Raw genomic sequence first — 20,216 nt, 5'->3', positions numbered from 1 at the left:
CCCAGGCCAAGGCCCAGGCCCAAGCCAAAGCCAAGACTCAGGCCGTGGCCCTCTAACACCTTCAGCTTGCCTTTCCGGGCGGGTCCGTGAGCCCACCTTCCTCCCGGAGCCGCTCACGTAGACCCAACAGGAAGTCCCGCTCGAGAAAGAGTTCTATCTCTCCCAAGAGGCCTAGGACGCTCAGCTCGTCCACACCCTCCACATCCCGGTCACGGCACCACCCTCCTTCCGTCCCTGATAGGCCCCGTCTTCGACTCTGCCCTATCTCGCTATCCGGCCTTTCAGGCCGCGCAGACCAGAGCACCCCCCCCCCTCCAGAGCAGCCTTCTAACGAGCCTCCGGCTCTGCCCCCCCCCCTCCCGCACTCCCTCCTGGTCCTTCCCTCCGCCCCTCCGCGCCGGCGGCGGGTATAGGACTGAAAGGCCCCTCTCATGAGGACCCCCCCCCCCCCAATCAGACGACCGTCGGGTTGGGGGACGGGGTGGAGGACCACCTCCGTTCATCTTTACCTTATCCTCCTACCACGACGGACTCTTACGAGATCCGCCCCTTCTCATGGTATGACCTTACATACATCCCCCTTGTGTAGCGGCGAGGGATTTTATTCAGCAAAGATGGGGTCTCGCCTGGTGGAAACGCTCTTCAGTACGGGGTCCTCTCATCACCTGAATGACATCATTTGACGTCTCGATCTGGACTCCGCCCTACTAGGCTGTCCAGGCACCCAGGAAATGACACCTCGCTATATCACAATGTGATCCTGTGACGTCAGTGATCCTTTGAAGTCACTATATGATTCTTGGATGTCACGATGTGTTTCTGTGACATCACGATGTGATCCTATGACGCCGTGATGTGATCCTGTGACGTCACGTGATGCTGTGACATCACAATGTGACCCTGTGACGTCGTGATGTAACCCTGTGGCATCACGATGTGACCATGTGACATCACTAATTCTGTAACATTACTGTATGGTCCATCGGAATTACAATGAAAACATATGACATCAAGTTGGGGTTCCTGTGACGTCATTTTGTTGGTGTCGTCATGATATGATTACATGATGCCACGATGTGATAATAGTTCACGATGTGATCAGGTAACGTCAATATGCGATAAAGTGATGTCACGGTGTGATAAGATGACGTCATTATGTGATAAAATGACGTCACGATGTAGTCCTATGACGTCAGTTTGTGTCCCTGTGACGTCACGAGGCGATCATATGACGCCATGATTAAATCCGGTGACGCCACAGTATAATCACATGATGTCACTAGGTATTAAACATATGGAAGTCAGCTTGTGGGTGATGAGACGTCACAAACTGCCATAGCACACTATTGGATGAGGACGCTCGCCACGGGCTTCGAGGACTTCCCGCGGGAAGACTTGGGGTGAGTTGGATACATACCGAGGGTCCAGGCCCGTCTTAGCGGGGGACGCTCAGGGAACGTCTTCACCCAGGACGAAGCCTCTTGACTAACGCCCACGGACGAGGTCGCTCGGAAACGACCCCGGCCTCGCATGTATGTTGTTATACGTTCTACAATCGATTTTGTGACTTAGCTACACCCTCCGGGGATCGGAATCTACCTTGCCCTACTAATTTGATTCTCTTTACCATACCAAAAAAAAAGGCCCAGGAAAAACGAAACTGGCTATGAACCTGAGCGCACTGAACAAATTACACAATGTAATACATGTTTTGTTTATTTGTATTTTTTTATGTTTATATATGTATTTCGTGTCACTGAATCCAAATATCACATTAGTTTTGACGTAACATCGATATTTCTTTATTTATTCTTGATTTTATATTTTATTGTTATATACGCAACCTTTCTCTACAGTAGTTAATTGATTCAATCTACTTTAGCATTCTAAGGATAATTATACAACATCTAGTATTTTTTCATAATATGAAGTGTATTTAAGAGCTACAATATTAGTAAGAACAAAATAAACAACACAACTTTGCACTGCAAGTGTTTTGATGACTCTTCTCATGATTAGAAGTGCTTTGACGATCGAGATTTTCTAGAATGCATGCTATCGTCTTTTCTGACTAGTGACCGTATGTAATCTCCCATCATAGCAGTATTCCATCGTCCTTGATATCTTCTTTCCGTAGTTGCGATATCCTGATGAAATCTCTCGCCATGCTCCTCACTGACAGCCCCCAAGTTTTCGGGGAAGAAATCTAGGTGAGAATGCAAGAAATGTATCTTCAAGGACATACGACAACCAAGTTTCCTGAAGTTCTCAATAAGCTTTGCCACTATTTGTTTATAGTTAGGGTCCTTGTGATTTCCTAGGAATCCACGAACTACATCACGAAATGAACACCAAGCTTCTCTTTCAACTTTCGTCATCGCTCTTTCCAGTTTCTCCGACTTCAACATTTTGTTTACCTGGGGTCCAACAAATATACCACCCTTGAGCTTAGCCTCAGATAGCTTGGGAAACATGAGACAAATTTCTTGGAAAGTTTCGCCTCCAAAATCCAAAGCCTTCACAAACTGTTTGATTAACCCTAGCTTGATATGAAGTGGGGGTAATAAAACTTTTTTCGAATCTACTAGAGGCTGTCTGAGAACATTTAACATTCCTGGCTGCAGTTCAACTCTTGGGGGCCAATGAACTTTATTATAATGATCATCATCAGCCCTGCTGTCCCATAAACAAAGAAAACAGGAATACTTTGTGTATCCCCCTTGTAAGCCAAGCAAAAAGGCTAGCATCTTGAAATCACCACAAACATCCCATTTGAATTCAGCATAATTGATTTTTTCAAGAAGCTGTTTGACATTATGATAGTTTTCTTTCTTCTGTACTGAGTGTGCAAGAGGCAAAGATGGGTTTTTATTTCCATTGTGGAGCAATACTGCTTTGAGACTTCGTGTTGAGCTATCTATGAACAGTCGCCATTCTGCAGGATCATGTTCGAGTCCAAGGGCTGTAAACAAACCAGTAACATCCTTACAATAACACATATCATCACTAAAGTCATAGTAAATTTTAAATTCTTCATGTCGTTTCCGGTACACAGATGTCCTGCAGTCTTCTCCTAGTAGATTCCATTCTTTCATCCTTGATGTAAGAAGCTCAGCTCCTGACTTAGTAAGACCTAAGTCTCTGATTAAGTGAGGCTCCGAAGTCGTTCTTGGTGCGAAATCTTCGTCTCCCATTTCATGGCTGCTGCTACCTGCTGACCCTTCAGATGAAATTTCCATTGCATCTTCCATCTGGAAAGAAAGAAATAACTAAATATAGCAACTTCAACAAAGACGAATAGCATTAGTATTCCATATATCTTTAGGAAAGTGAATGTATATTAAGTATTTAATATTGAAGTTAATTAAAAGTAAAGAGAGTATGATAAAAATAAACTTGCATTTTCTGGTGGTTGTGGTACTGGTAAGCTATCATCATGTGGGACAGGTGCTCTAGATGATGGTATGTCTGGATACTGCAGACCTTGTCTTCCTTTCACTTTCCTGTACTTCGTCACATCAATCATACAAAAGTAGCAGTCGTCGTGATGGTTCTTCGGCTCTCTCCATATTCTAGGAATGGCAAAAGGCATTGCCCTTCCTGTACCTCTCAGCCATCCTTCTAGAGTAGATCGGCAGCTTCCACATATCACATGAGGTGCCCATGGCTTGTCCTGGTCACCCATGGGCATTCCGAAATAGAGTCTGTACGCTATCCACACTTTAGCACCTCTCACGATCTTATGTAGTACTTGTTTTTTCCAAATATAATAACCACACACATAGCAAAATGTATCAGGAGAATTTTCACATCCTCTAGTAGCCATCTTAACAGGTAAATAGTTCAGTCATTGATCTGAAAGAGAAAATTAGATCAACATTTAGTAGTAGACCACATAACAATTCCAAAATATACATGGAAACATTGAAATTATATGTATTTCTATAACGGTCGATGATACAGAAAAAATAATTGCATATTTGAAATCAGCAGGAAAAATGGATTAATAAACTCAAAACAAATACAATAAACAAAACTTTTGGAAAAAAAAATTTACGTTGTGTTATTGAAAGCCCTGCGATTCAATATGGTGTCGGTGGCTCAGGTTGCCTCAACTTCGCGACCCCGGCCCTTCCACTGAGCCGCTTGGGGCGCCGACGGCTGGTACGGGAGGTCGACAGGAGCATACTGCTCCTCCCGCGCGACCTGCCCGGGCCGGTACCCTCAGCACTCCACAGCTTGTTGCGTCCCTGGCTTCGGTCGGGGGCCCTACGCCGGTCGGTCCCATAGTCCCCGCCCCCACCTCGAATAACAGGAGCGGCGGACGCCTCGGACATGGGGTGGGGCTTCCAGTCGAGCTGGAGACATCAAGCTTGCCGGGGATGGTCGGAAGATAGAAGGTCACTACACATCAATCTTCGGGAGCTGATAGTGGTGAAAGAATGACTCGAGCGACACCCCGAATTCTCCTGCATGAGCGTCCGCTTGGACATAGACAATATGACGGCAGTACAGTGCGTGCAGAGGCAAGGTACGGCCCGACCAGGTCCACTCCTTGCCCTGTCGGAAGACATCTTCGCCGAGGCATCACGCAGTGTCATATCGCTCTCGGCGAAGTATGTTCCGGGCCGGGAGAACGACTGAGCGGACGCTCTATCCAGGTTTCAGGAGACCTCCGTGGTGTGGCAACTACGCCCACAAGTGTTCGAGTCGCTCTCCCTCCGCCACGGCACCCCAGAGGTGGACCTGTTTGCCTCCCCAAACACGACCCAGCTCCCCCTCTACCTCACCTGCATCCAAAGGACACGCACAGGAGGACCAGACGCCTTCACGGAGGACTGGAACAGCTGGAAGTACGTATTCATTTTCCTCCTCCAGCGACACCGGTCCTCCTGAAGGTGATGCAGACCCTCAGGTCCTTCAAGGGTCAGGTCCTCCTGATAGCTCCCTACTGGCCAACCCAGCCGTGGTTCGGGGAGCTAATGAGATGGGCCCCTTCTCCCCTTCTACTGGGGTCAGCCTGCCTAGCCAACAGCCTTACCGCACCTCTCCAAGCGTCACTCCAACTTGATACTTGGAGTTTCTACGGGGAGCTCTCAGCCAACTCTTCTCTACAGAGGCAGTAGACAAGATGCTCAGAGCTCACCTTCCGTCCTCAGTGCGGCAGTGTGGGTCCTGCGGACGGAGATTTCGTTACTGCCTTCGGAGAAACACGATGGGGACCATCTCCGCCAGCACGGTTCTGGACTTCCTGACTTGGCTGGCTGACTCCACCAACAGGGCACCGGCGACTATCTTGCCTCACTATACAGCCCTCACTGATCCGCTACGCTTTGGCATGAACATCCGAGTGCCACAGAGGGCGCGAACCCTCCTAATGAAGGGGATCAGCGCCTCGAGAGAGCCGAGACATCAACCGGTCCTGGCCTGGTCCTTGCATCGTCTTCTGCAGTACCTGGCGTTCGAAAAGGCCATTATGGAGGAAGAACAATTCCCTCAACGTGTCGTCTTTCTGCTCGCCTTGACTACGGACTACAGGGCTTCACAGCTGGCGGCAATCACCCGCCACCCGTCCTTCTCCAAACTGGAGGAGGACAGCTCGGCCCTAACCCTCTCTCCATCACCAACATTCCTGGCCAGGAACGGCCGAGCGGACGACATGATTGGCCCTCTCAGAATACAATCCTTCCGGGAGGGAGGACGCCCACAACCGCTGCGCCCGGTCCGTGCGTTCGAAGACTACGTGGAGCACACGGAAGAGATTTCTGAGGATCATCTCTTCTACAACTCGAAATTTAGGATTCCCCTAACCCCGAGGTCCCGGGCGCACCTGCTTTGCCGCATTTTGTGAGAGAGCCGACCCGGGCCATGCCCCGCACGCCCACAGCATCAGGGACTTCGTGGCATCGCTGGCGTTTCTCCGCACCCACTCTGTGGAGCGGGTGCGGGACCTAGGGGCTGGACATCGACGACTCCCTTGGGGACACGGTGTCTCTACCACTCGGTCGCCCCTGTCCCATGTGTCGCCATGGAAACGGCTCCACCCAACTCATCTACAAAAAAAAAAAAAAAAAAAAAAAGTGGAGGGGGCAAAGGGTGTATAATCTACGCATTGTGTGAACAGTGCAATGTTGTGCATGTCACATTCTTCCGTGTGGGTACTTGACGTTTCTTTTATCCCCTCTACTGAGTGATAAAATTAATAAGTCTCCCATAGGAAAGACACACGTAATAACGGTTTGAATCAGGCTTCACCTTTCCTCCCACCTGTCCTCGTCTCATGCATAGCTTCGCTGTGCAGGTTTCTTTCAGCCGATAATATTTCTTTGTCGCGCCTCGTGCCGCTTAAATTGTTTTTACCGGCTTAAGAAACCTGCACAGATTTAGGGTCCCTCCCTCCTCCCACAGGCGAAGCCTTCATTTCTCATTGAAGTGACGACTTAGGCGAGCCGGCTAAGAAAGGAGGGGTAGGGAGGGGGAGGTGGGGTTGACAATGCGTATGCCTGCACAGAGCCGGGAATTTTAAATTTCTGATGATTCTGGCGGAAAATTCCAACCACACTCAACATTCGGGAAGTGGCCATATGACCAGGAGTGTGGTATGGAATTATCGCTATAGCTTCGCTGTGCAGGTTTCTTAAGCCGATAAAAACAATTTAAGTGACACGAGCCGCGACAAAGAAATAATTCAGTGACACTAATTTCAACTGGTGTGACAACAGCCTCAATTAGTGAGTGAACTTTAACCGGTGTGACAACATCTTTAACTGATATAAGTAAACCTTTAAACGGTGAGACGGCAGCCTACCGGTGTAACAGTGAATATGATGAGAACAGTGTTAATTGTGGCAGTAAACTTGGTGTGATCGATGCTGTGATGATATTTTATTGAATCATTTGTCAATCCTTCGTAAAAAAGACTACCAAAATGGTATCAAAACAGTGAGGCACTAAACAAGACACTGCAATTGAAACTAAGATGACTATTAAAATAAAATAAAAAGAATAAATAGATATAAAACACCAAGGCCTGATATTTTCCACGAAGCCATAACTAAATCATGTTAGGCCTCTCCGTTGGGGGAAGGTAAGCGACGGTGTGTGTGTGGTGGTGGTAGTGGTGGTTGGGGGGGGGACTTTATCCCCTTCGAACGGTGACACCGGATTCTATTTTGACTTTATTCATCTGAGGCCGCATTAATTTAGAAAAAGGGTTAAGCCTACTTCAATTAAGTCCTTCGACGTGGTAATGTTTTTTTTAGGTGGATGTTTTTGCCAATTCCAGACGAGTGTATTCATAAAAAGGTGTTGCCATTACAAAAGGGGCTTTCCATCTCCATAGTGGACGGAACGAGAATTGGCCGCTAAGGCGGGGTTAGGGAATTTCCCGGTGGTGCCACATCTCCACAGATAACACGGCCCCCACGGCTCGCCCACCCACCCGCCCGCTCTCTCTCTCTCTCTCTCTCTCTCTCTCTCTCTGTATACACACACACACACACACACACACACACACTTCAGCGAATGGACGGCTTGGATGACGTTCTGAAGAAAACTGAAGTCTGTGGATCCCAACGCAAAGAGAAGTGCCTAGTGTTTTTACAGGGTGGGGGGGAAATTGCTCGTGGAGTAGTGGGAAAGTAGGGAAAGAGGAAAAGGGGAGGGATTACTGAGGGAAATGGAAGGAAATGAGGAGGGAGTAGACTTGGCCCAGCCAGACAAGCGAAAGGTAAACAAAAGACTGAGCGATGATGAAATGTCTAATAAAAATGTAAAGATTAGAAGTATAGAGAGGAGCAATACAGTAGAAAGTGACGAGAATATGTTCCAGGGATTTAAAGAGGGTGGGGGGGACACAACACAACCCCCCCGACTGATAAGACTAGAGGAGAGAGTTGATAAGGTGATCGAGGACTTGGAAAGTAGGTTAGGTAATGTTGACTCCATTTTCCAGAGAATTGAAAGGTTGGAACAACTAGAGAAGGCAAACAGAAACTTAACTGATGAAATAGAGGACCTAAAAAGACAGTTAAGAAATGTAAAGGAGGAGAATGAGAAATTGAAGAAGAATAGTAATGAAAACAGAGAGACAATAGCTAAAGAAGCTAAAAATTGGAGAACAACCCAAGAAGGGAATAAGGTTTCATTCACTGACATAGTCAAACAGCAATTGAAAGAACATAATGAAGACTCAGTTATTAAAGTGATGAGACAGAAGGAGAATATAGTAAGAGAATTAGCTGACAAAAAGAAATGTATAATTATATTAGGAATGGAAGAGAAACATAACCCAGATAGAACCGCAAGAATCAAGGAGGAAAATGAAAGAGTAAGCAGTTTATTAAAATTAGTCCAGGAAGATGAACCAGAAATTATAAAGGAAATTGAGGAAAAATTCAGACTCGGAAAATATAGTACAGATAAGACCAGACCAATTAAGATTAAATTCAGGTCACAAACAACGGCAGAGAAAATTCTATCCAAAACAGGGAAACTAGCAACAAATGATCAATATAAAAAGGTATGGATAAAAAGAGAAATGAATAAGGAGGAAAGAGAGGCAGAAAAGCAGAAAAGACTTGAAGCTAAGGCAAAAAGCGAGGAAAGAACGGAGTCAGAGAAAGAGAGATTCTATTGGAGAGTAGTGAACATGAAAATAAAGCAGTTCGACATACAAAAGAAAAACATAAGGGAAACAGAGAACACAATGGAAGTGGCAGAAAACTAAGAGTGTCTTACACAAATATAGATGGATTGATAACAGGATTGAATGAACTGAATGATTATTTGAAAGAAAAAGAACCGGACATAATGGGAATTGTAGAAACAAAATTAAAAGGCCCACTACCACCCAACAGTGTAGGACATGATGCATACAATTATTGGATTAGAAACAGAGAGAAAAAACAAGGGGGTGGAGTTATGTTCCTGACTAAGAAGGATATAAACGTGAAAGGTGTCATATATGGAAAGAATACAGTAGAGATGATTATGATAGAAGTGGAAGACCGAGATAAGAAGAGCAGAAAATTTGTGATCAATTATGTGCCTCCGAAAACAGCCTCATGGGAGGAGAGTGAACATAAAAGTATGTTAGAGGACACAAAGATAGCTTTAACTAAAATAATGGAAGACGGAGGAAGAATAGTTATGATGGGCGACTTTAATTGCAAAGAAATCTGCTGGGAAGAAATGACAGTAAAGAGTGGTGATGACTCATGGGGAAATGCTCTACTTGAGATGATTACTGACCATTCAATGACACAATGGATACAAGAGAACACTAGGTATAGAAATGAAGAAGAACCATCGAGACTAGACTTAATAATTACATCTGAACCTAGAATAGTGGACAAGATTGAATATAAAACACCAATAGGTAAAAGTGACCACATATTGATTGAACTGGAACTTAATGAAGAAAAATATATGAAAAGAAATGAACAATATAGAAAAGGAAGAATGATGTATGAAAAAACAAACTTTGATAAAATAAGAGAATTCTTCCAACAAGAAAACTGGGAAGAAATATACAAAGAAGAAACATCAGTGGAAGAGAAATGGAATATTTTGACAAAAATTTACAAAAAAGGAGTGGAAAAGTATGTCCCAAGACAAAAACAAGAAAAAGAATATGTAAAATGCTGGTACAACAAAAGTTGTAGGGAGTTAAAAGACAAAAGAGACAAAGCCTGGACCAGATGGAAAAAAGACAGAAGACCTGAAAAATGGAAAATATATACTGGTTATAGAAATGAATATGTACAAAAGTGCAGAGAGGAAAAAAGAAAATATGAAAAAGATGTTATAGAAAAGTGTAAAGATCAACCAAAACTATTCTACAGATTTGTAAACAATAAACTGAAAAACAAACAAGACTTTGAGAAATTGAGACAAGGAGGAGTTGAATACACTGAGGAAATGGAAATGGCAGAAATTATGAACAAACATTTTAAATCAGTGTTTACAAGGGAAAATATACAACCTGAAGAGATTGAGTGGAAAGAAAAAGTCCCCCCTATGGAAGAAATAGAAGTAACAAAGAATGAAATATTGACACACTTGGGTAATTTTGATGTCAGAAAATCGCATGGGCCAGATGAAATAGCAAACTGGATTCTGAAAGAATGCAGGAATGAACTGGCAGACAAAATACATAGCATAATAAGCAGTTCCTTAAAAGAAGGAAAAGTTCCAGAAGATTGGAAAAAAGCAAATATAGTACCTATATATAAAGGAGGAAATAAAGAAGAACCTACCAACTATAGACCAGTCTCTCTAACAAGTACAATAGCAAAAATATGTGAAAGAATTATCAAAAGTAGATGGGTAAAATACTTGGAAAAAAGCAACGTACTAAATCCAAGGCAATTTGGATTCAGACAAGGACGATCATGCGTCACCAATTTAATATGTTTCTATTCAAGGCTAATAGATATAATACAAGAAAGAGATGGATGGGCTGATTGTGCATTTCTAGACCTAAAAAAAGCTTTTGACAAAGTACCACATAAGAAGTTGCTTAAGAAATTAGAATATGAAGGAGGAATACAAGGTAAATTGCTAAATTGGATGGAAGACTTTTTGCAAGAAAGAAAAATGAGAGTAGTGATAAGAGACCAGCACTCAAAATGGAATGAAGTAATAAGCGGTGTCCCGCAGGGAACAGTTCTGGCCCCAATAATGTTTGCTATATATGTTAATGATATGGATGAAGGAATTGAAAGCTATATGAGCTTCTTTGCAGATGATGCAAAACTACTGAAAAGAGTGAAAACTGAAGAAGATTGTGAATCACTACAGAGAGATCTAAATAAAGTACAAGAATGGAGTAGGAAGTGGGAGATGGAGTTCAATACAAAAAAGTGTAGTATAATGGAATTTGGAAAAAGCAAAAACAGAATAACAGGATCATATAATTTGGGAGAAGAAGGAATAAAAAAAAGTAGAAAATGAGAAGGACCTGGGAGTCATTGTTATGAATAATATGTCACCTGAAAAACATATAAATAAGATTTTTGGAGAAACTTATAATTTAATAAGAACAATCAAAGTGGCATTTACATACCTGGATGAAGAAATGGTGAGGAAAATCCTAATCACCCTGATAAGACCAAGATTGGAATATGCAGCAACGATATGGTCACCAAGTACAAAAAAATGTATAAAAAAAATTGAAAGAATACAAAGAGCAATTACAAAATTGGCACCAACACTCTCAAAACTATCATATGAAGAGAGACTACAAAAACTTAAACTACAGACACTAGAGCAAAGAAGAGAGAGAGGAGATTTGATAGCTATTTACAGAATCATGAAAGGCATAGAAATTACTGATAGAGAGAATCTGATAAAATGGGATGACAGAAATACAAGAGGACACGGAAAGAAAATAAAAAAAGACAGCTATAGAAGAGATCTGAAAAAGAACAGCTTTCCTCACAGAGTAATAGACAGTTGGAACAAGTTAGATGAGAAAGTGGTGTGTGCAAAAACAATACATGAATTTGAAAATAGTTTAGATAAAATGAGATATGAAGACGGGACCCCACGAGCATAGCTCCCCTTCCCGTAAAATACAACTAGGTAAATACAACTAGGTAAATACACACACACTTCAGCGAATGGACGGCTTGGATGACGTTCTGAAGAAAACTGAAGTCTGTGGATCCCAACGCAAAGAGAAGTGCCTAGTGTTTTTACAGGGTGGGGGGGAAATTGCTCGTGGAGTAGTGGGAAAGTAGGGAAAGAGGAAAAGGGGAGGGATTACTGAGGGAAATGGAAGGAAATGAGGAGGGAGTAGACTTGGCCCAGCCAGACAAGCGAAAGGTAAACAAAAGACTGAGCGATGATGAAATGTCTAATAAAAATGTAAAGATTAGAAGTATAGAGAGGAGCAATACAGTAGAAAGTGACGAGAATATGTTCCAGGGATTTAAAGAGGGTGGGGGGGACACAACCCCCCCCCCCCCCCCCGACTGATAAGACTAGAGGAGAGAGTTGATAAGGTGATCGAGGACTTGGAAAGTAGGTTAGGTAATGTTGACTCCATTTTCCAGAGAATTGAAAGGTTGGAACAACTAGAGAAGGCAAACAGAAACTTAACTGATGAAATAGAGGACCTAAAAAGACAGTTAAGAAATGTAAAGGAGGGGGGAGGGGAAGAAGGAGGGAGAGAGGGAGAGTCAGGTAGGATAGGTCGTCTCGCAGGGACACCCCGCTGGTCATGAGGGGGTTGGTGAGTTGGAGGGGAAGAGGATGGAGGTGGATGTGCTGCCGATGGGCTCCATATCTAGATAAGGAATTAAAGAGGAGAATAGTTTCCCTGTCAAGTACATCCTGGCTTTATTGGAGGTGGTGGTGTTTGATTGCTCCTTGTTGTAAATGTAAGGACAACCATCTGCTTAGTTGATACGTCGTAAACCCAATGTAGAATTACGGGGTGCACAGTCCCCAGAAGTACAACGGTATTCATATATAACATTGGTTCTCAATATGCTACCATTGCTAAACAGATTGTTTTTCATGACCAGGGAACAGGTACGGGGGTTGTAGAAAATGGTTACTCTTAATCTATCGCAATCACCCATTGGCTTACAATTTCGATGTATGGTTTCTTTTATCTGTTTCTCATCTTGTCGGTAAGAGCTACAAAAGATATTCTGGTAGAATACAGTGACGGTCTTTGCTTGGTCCGACGTTCTCACAGCAACCTTGCGCTCTAGTAAGTCTTGATTGGAGTAACCATTATTCACAAGCATCTGGGATAGATAAGTAAGCTCTAAATGAAGCATTGCCAGGAGGAACAAATAGAAATCGCCCGCCGGACATATGCCCTAATGGCGCCTTTCTTGTAATTATGAGAACATTCACCAAGGCCATTCATAAATTCACCACTATCGGTGGGTTTGCAGTACACCTTAGTTTCAAAGTTATCAGAAGTTGCTTCCACCAAAACATCAAGGAAAGGAATCTTATTATTAACATTGAGCTCTGTTGAGAATTGTAACCCAGAAATGGCTTGGAGATTAGATCTGAGTTCTTCAAGCATATGCACGCCAGAAACACAAACAAAAATGTCGCTAACATACCTAAGATATAAATACGATTCCACACCTAGGGATTGTAAGGCTTTATTTTCTACAAAGGACATGAAAGCTTGAGCCTCTTCTAAGGACAGATTTCCTTTCCCATTACCAGCTCCTTCTTGACGTCGCCAGATGTCAACTGGTAGACACAGCCTCCCTCACCACCACACCCAATTCTGCCGCGCCCACCGTGTTCGCCCTTCAGGTAGTCGAGGTGACAGACAGCTTCGTCCACCTCTGCAACGCCTACCCCGATGTCACGAGGCGATCGCTGATTGGCCGATTGGACTACCGCGTGATCCCGGAGCACTAGATAAGCCTTGCCACTTACACAATAAAATTTCGAAGACAGAACGAAAAAACGTAGAGACTGAACAACCTCACACCAGGCTTATTGACCCCCTTGTGGGTCGATAGCCTTAAAAAGAATAAACAAATAAATTAAAATAAAGTTATAACGGAATGAGGCGTTCATTCCTCACCATCTTCTATCACTCGACCACGTGGTCTGCCTGAGTAGCGCTCGCTACATTGGTGACCCCGATACAATGGGTAAGACCTCCAACCAACCCCCGAACCTCCCCGTCCTCTACTCCCGCAGACACCCACCCAGTTACAACCGCACAAGTAAACCTCCCCACCTTCTCGACGATCGACGCGCATACCTGGTTCCGGCGAGCAGAAATACAGTTTCGCCTCAAGAGGGTAAACTGCCAAACCTCACGGGCCGACCACGTCTTAGCAGCCCTCCCAGACTTTTTCCTCGCATCTCGGAATGGTTGGAAACCCAAGGTGACGCCGCCATCAAATACGACGACCTGAAGATCTATCTACTTCAGCGTTTTACGCCTTCACCAGCAGCGCGTGTGACGCAGCTCATTCAACTCGCACGCCAACCCCTGGGCGACCAGAAACCCTCTGACGCCCTTCTCGAGATGAAGGCTCTAGCAAGACTCCCTCCAGCAACCAACGGAACGCCTCGAAAGCTAGATCTGCTTCGGGCACTATGGCTCCTACGCCTCCCCAAATCCATCCGCGCTGCCATCCCCAACGCGGAGGAAATGGAAGAGGACGACCACCAATGGCAAGCAAATCACCTAGCGGACGCTCTCACAGCTTCACCACGCTGCATCAACGCCATGCCTTCTGATCCCCCACCATCGTTCCAAGATAACGAGGTCGACATCGGAGCGACACACCGCCCACCATCAAGTACCCGGCAGGCACCTACACAACGATACCACGCTCCACGGCCACAGCCAGACCAGAAAAGGACCACGACGACATTCACGATCTCTGTTACTACCATGACAAGTTCGGCTCTAAGGCAAGGAATTGCCAACTAGTTTATCAGTGCCCGAAAAACTGTTAGGACGGCCGCCATGCATTACACCCCACCCCCCGGGTACCAACACCTTCCTCCTGTCCGACCCTGCGACGGGCGTGCGCTTCTTGGTCGACACGGACGCCGCCCGTTCCCTCCTACCAGCCGCATGTTGGAGGCACCCCCATCAACAAGCATCCAACGTCCAACTCATGCCAGCCAACAGCACTCCGATATCAACATACGGCCGCCAGAACCTCGAGATCAGCGTCGGCGGGCGTCTCACGTTTGAAAGGGACTTTTTAGTGGCAGAAATGCAACACTGCTACTTATCACCCTAGTTCGAATGGTTTAGTTAAACGCCAGAATAGAAATATTCTCAATGTTCTTAGACACCTTGTTTCTGATTTTCACTCTTCTTGGGATGAACATGTCCCCATTATTCAAGCTTGCCTCAATAGTTCCATTAACAGGTCAATATCGGAATATCCTCCTTTTGTCCTCTTTGACTCGGACAAAAGGCTCCCATATGACCTTCTTCTTTCAAAATTACCTCCCATTTACAATTTCAATGATTATGTCAAGGTCAAAGTAGCAAATTTCAATAATCTTTTCAAAAGAATACATAATACTTTTCATCTAACTAAAGACGAAATGATCCGTTTGCTTGATAAATCAGCCAGAGCTTGTACCTTTGAAATTGGAGACATTGTTTACACCCTTAACCACACCCTCACCTCGAAGCTCTCCCCCAAACTCTCTGGACCCTATCGTATTATTGGACACGAGTCAAAGAACAGTCAAAGCACTCAGGTTACACGATCTTACGGAGGCAGTCTCGCACAAAGATCATATCAAAAGAGTCCCCCATGACCTCGACATAGATACTGTCCCTTTACAAATTCACACTACCCCTGCAATAGAGGACCATTACCAATCCCCTCCCCCGAAACCTCCAGTTTCCCTCCCCTCTATAGTCTTCGCAATCGAGCGGCAACTTCATAAATGTATGTTTTTGCCTAAATGAACGGAAATAATATCTACTTCCATATGTTCATATAATTAAGTCTATTTCATTTTATTCATGTGTATTTCCGATACCATTATTCCAACATTGTGTATTTTCATGCCAAGGTTCTGCAAAAGGCTATTATTTATCTTCCATGAGATTCAATCTCACTGTGGACAGCGAGGGTAGCTGACTGAGCACCTGTTGTCAACCCCTTCAATGTTCAGCGTGAACACACGCGCACGCACGTATATGGAGTGAGCAGTACTCCAATGTCTCAAGTAAACTCTCGAGGGCTATTCTTCATTGTCCTCTGGATCTGCTCCCAAGGGACATTCCTTTGTCTCTAGTGACCTGAGGACTAGGCTTTCCAGACAACGCCTTAACACCTGTTCGGACAATGGACCTGGTGCTTCCCGACTACAACAGATGCGTCTACCATCATCGTCGCTCAACCGACGCGACAAACCTTTCATCTTTTATATGAACCCAAATGTGAATATGCCAACCCTATAAAAAGTTATTCTACCTCCCGAGCCTTCTTCGGAGGTTGAATGTATGTATAAACGAGAAAAGACTGGGTCATTAAAGCAAAGAGAGCGCGTCGAGTTTGCTTCTCCAAAGTCTCAAATTACTTATTGTAGATAGAGACTACAAATCTTCATAAGTCAGTTCTAGTTTACCCAGTAAATGACCAACTAGTCTCTTTTGTGTCCATCGCCTAAAACCCACTACAACGGATGATGACCCAGAGCGACAAAATTGACCCATCTTCCATTGCTGCCACCATCACCACTGCTACCTTCGACACCTACTTACCTGCTGCTAACGCTGTCCAAGCCGTCTTCCTGAAGCTACCACCTTTCTCCACCAGTCAACCCACTCTCCTAGTTTCGACGGAGGGAGATCCAGTTCCGTCTGCTGAAAGTGAGCGCACTTTAAACAAAGGCGGACTATGTTCTCGAGGTGATCCCCTTACTACAGAAACCTAACGCAGCAGAATTCTGACAAACAAGATATTGCTACACGAACATACCAAATGTCACCAGAGAATCCCATTACACCCCCTTTATTATACCAACCTCTATTACATTACCCAAAAGCTAACATATATATAACATACCTAACCATACCCACCAACCATACAACTAACCCCCATAAGTAGAACTAACCACAATGGATAGAATAGCCAGACTAACACCTTTACTTATGACAACCCACTAACCCCCTATATTAATCGGCAATAATGTAACCAAAAGAGGAGAGCTGGGCAGGTCAAAAGCCTGCCAGCCAGAACCTGGCTAGGTCAAGTGCCTGCTAGACACAGGTGTGCCCGAGGTAAAGGCCCAGCACTTTACTGTATTTTGCCCTCAGAGCCCATATATAGTTTAATATCAAACCATATTATTTGGTATATAAATAGAAGAAACTCCGGTTTTGGAGTTTATCTTGCCCGCATTAAGTCCACCTTATGTAACCAACAACAATCACCAACCAGGGGTTACAGTAGACAACAATCGAATGTACTGTCTCACTGTGGGATGTAAATTTTGCTCTCATGATCTTGAAGGCAGTACACTGCAGTGCTATCTCTTCCTGCCCCATAGTGAGAGCAGTAGAGTGAGTAATAGCTACACCACCCACAGCTCCTTTGAGTCTCAGAATATGAAAAACTGAATAGGATCCATGGAGGGCAGCCCACACGACCCCAAGATCAGTTGAAAGCAACCAGGTCTCCGTTAAACCTAGTATATCAAGATCAAATTCATTAAGAGTTTCAACATATGTAACTTTGTTACATACTGATCGCATATTCAGTAGAGCAACTTTCAAAGAGTTGGCTTAGACTCTGGCATGTTTTTTGAACAAGCAAAATTTGTATTTTCTATTATTTTCCTTTGATGAGAAATCATCACAGGAGAGGAAAAGCTGGTAGCAAAATTATCTATGGGTGATGTTCGATTCTCCAGGCAAAAACAATTTGTTTTTGAACATGATCTTGAATCATTATCTCCAGCACAGAAAGCACAGACTGGTCTGCTGTCTTTCTTAGGACAATCTGCTGACTTATGTCTGAAACCTTGACAATGACCACATTTTGTAACCCAGAAGCAATTGTAGGCTTTGCATCAGTTAAGACCCACATAGATATAGCACTCATTCTTAACAATTTCAGATCTTACTTATTCAGGGGACATCTTTAAGACAGCAGTTTTACTACTATCCCTTGACTTACCAAAGATGAGGGAGAGGGCATAACCATTATTGACTAGCTGCTGAATGTTAGGATTTTTTCTAAGAATGCTTGGTATAATGACATCATCTGGGATAGAGAAACTTATGTCAGGAACAGTAATTTTTGGAAGCATCTTCTTTGGCTCTGTTACCTTCATAATATGGTCTGGACTTAAATGATCATCAATAGTATGCGAGGCCTTGTTCATCACTTCTTTACTGGGGAATTTAATAAGCAAGCTTCCTGACTTGATTTTCTTGCAGCTAGTTACTTGAAGTTCTCCCAAGGCCTCCTCAATTTCACTGATGGAACTGGCAACATTAGCATCAGCTGTTTCAGTGCCATCTTTATGTTTAATGATTAGCAGATCTTGGTTTTCCAAAGCTTTTGTTTTGCCATGGCTCCCAACAGCAGCAATAGACTCTCTATCCTCCTTAAGAGCTTTTTTTTTTAACAATTTCAGTAAATCTAACTGGTTGCATCACTGGCTGAACTTTAGGACCTGTTCCACAGTTCTCTTCTAAGTCATCTAGGTGCTGTCCAAACATTTGCATTGACTTAGACACTAGGGACTCCATCTCATTAAACTTTTCCTTAAACTCATCAACAGTCCTTCTTTTGCTATCCATGTCATCAGCATCTACTACACAGGTTGAACAGTACCATCTAAAGCCCAATTTCCCTCTATTGGTCATGAAAATCAAGTCTTCATCCTCTAACCCACCATATGCAGCGTGACCACTCTTTACAGTGGGTACACCTAAGTACCTTAGCATTTATAGCTAGCTTTTTATTGCAACTTAGGCAATCGACTGGTATATTTGTGGGCCACAAGACTTTCTTGTCAAAGGAGGAGAAAGTCTAAAAGAAACTATGGGGGCAGAATAACAAGAAAATCTAAACAGCAAAAACCAAAATAAGTCCCACCAGAGAACTATATATCAGAGAAAAGAGACTGACCAACAGAACATCAAAGTCAAAAGGTAAACTAACTGAATAAAAAATCAAATTGAAATAAGGAAAAGTAGAGGAAAATACTATGCTGCCTCGGCAAAAGCTAGGCAGTAGTCAAAAATGTAAAACAACTGCTAGATGGTCTGCAGTGCCCTCCTCATTAGTTCAACATAAATAAGTTTATACTTATGAATACATTTACTAACAGCGCGCACTTCGTGAAGGTGAGGATGGGGTACCTTTTGGCAGAAAAGGTAAGCCTATTGCCAGCAAAATAAACTTTTCCCAATGTTCAATACTGGTAGGTAAACCTACCATGAATGAGCTTATATGCAGTAACATGCTTTGGTTAGACCTCAATGGTTACGATACTGCCTGGGTGTCTGCTTCTTTTCTTGTCTTCTCAGTTCTCTTCTTGTTCTGAAGCTCTCTCTGCTTCTCTCTGGTCTCTGCCTAGCCCTTTTATACCTCATGAATGGGAACCAATGTTTCAAGTATGGCAAAACGTAAGTAAAGTGGTAGTTTAAAGAAGTGAGTGGTTTGAAGTAAAGGTGGAACTTCGTCAAGGATGCGTTATGTCGCCCTGGCTGTTCAACTTATACATGGATGGGGTAGTGCGAGAGGTGAATGCTAGGCCAGTGGGTCAGGGATTGGAGATGGTTAAAGAAAATGGAGAAAAGTGGGAGGTGAGCCAGCTGTTGTTTGCGGACGACACTGCGCTTGTGGCAGGGTTGGAGGAGGGATTGAGGAAGCTGGTGGCAGAGTTTGGGAGAGTATGTGATAGAAGAAAGCTAAAGGTAAATGTGGGTAAAAGTAAGGTGATGAGATGTACAAGGGATGAAAGTGGCAGTAGACTGGAAGTGAACATTAAGGGAGAGCGACTGGAGGAAGTGGATAGTTTTAGATACTTGGGTGCAAATGTGGCAGGAAAAGGTAGAGTGAAGGTGGAGGTAGAATGTAGATTGAGAGAAGCGAGTAAATGCCTTGGTGGATTAAAAAGTGTAATGAGGAATAGACATTTGGGAATGGATGCTAAGAGGAGACTGTATGAAGGAGTGATTGTGCCAACAGCACTGTATGGGGCAGAAACATGGAACATAAGAGAGGAAGAGAGAAGGAGTTTGAATGTGTTTGAGATGAGGTGTCTGAGAAGTATGATGGGGGTTACTAGGCTAGATAGAGTGAGAAATGAGGAGGTGAGGAGGAGAACAGGGGTGGAAAGGGAGCTGGGAGATAGGGTTGATGAAAGAATATTAGGATGGTTTGGACACATGGAAAGAATGAGTGAAGAAAGTCTAGTAAAAGAGGTATGGAAGGCAGATGTGGAGGGAGTGAACATGAAGGGACGTCCTAGGATGAGGTGGATGGATGGGGTGAAGGGGGCTTTGGGGAAGAGGGGAATGTCTGTTGAGGAAGGACGGGAGAGGACAGAAGACAGGGGTGAATGGAGAATGGTTGTATATGGATGATGTTGTGATTGCATGAGGTGGAATGGGCGGGGGGATGGGGGATGAGGTAGTATGTTTGAGCAAAATTTGACGCAGCCCGAAGGGATTTCTCCCCGTCTTCTCCTTTTATGCAATAGGGGGACGGAGTGGGGGGGTC

This window comes from Oratosquilla oratoria, chromosome 25 (assembly GCF_046742065.1).
Source record: "Oratosquilla oratoria isolate Oo_2021 chromosome 25, ASM4674206v1, whole genome shotgun sequence".
In the NCBI taxonomy this organism is placed as follows: Eukaryota; Metazoa; Arthropoda; class Malacostraca; order Stomatopoda; family Squillidae; genus Oratosquilla; species Oratosquilla oratoria.
Note: the sequence above shows the minus strand (reverse complement) of the source record.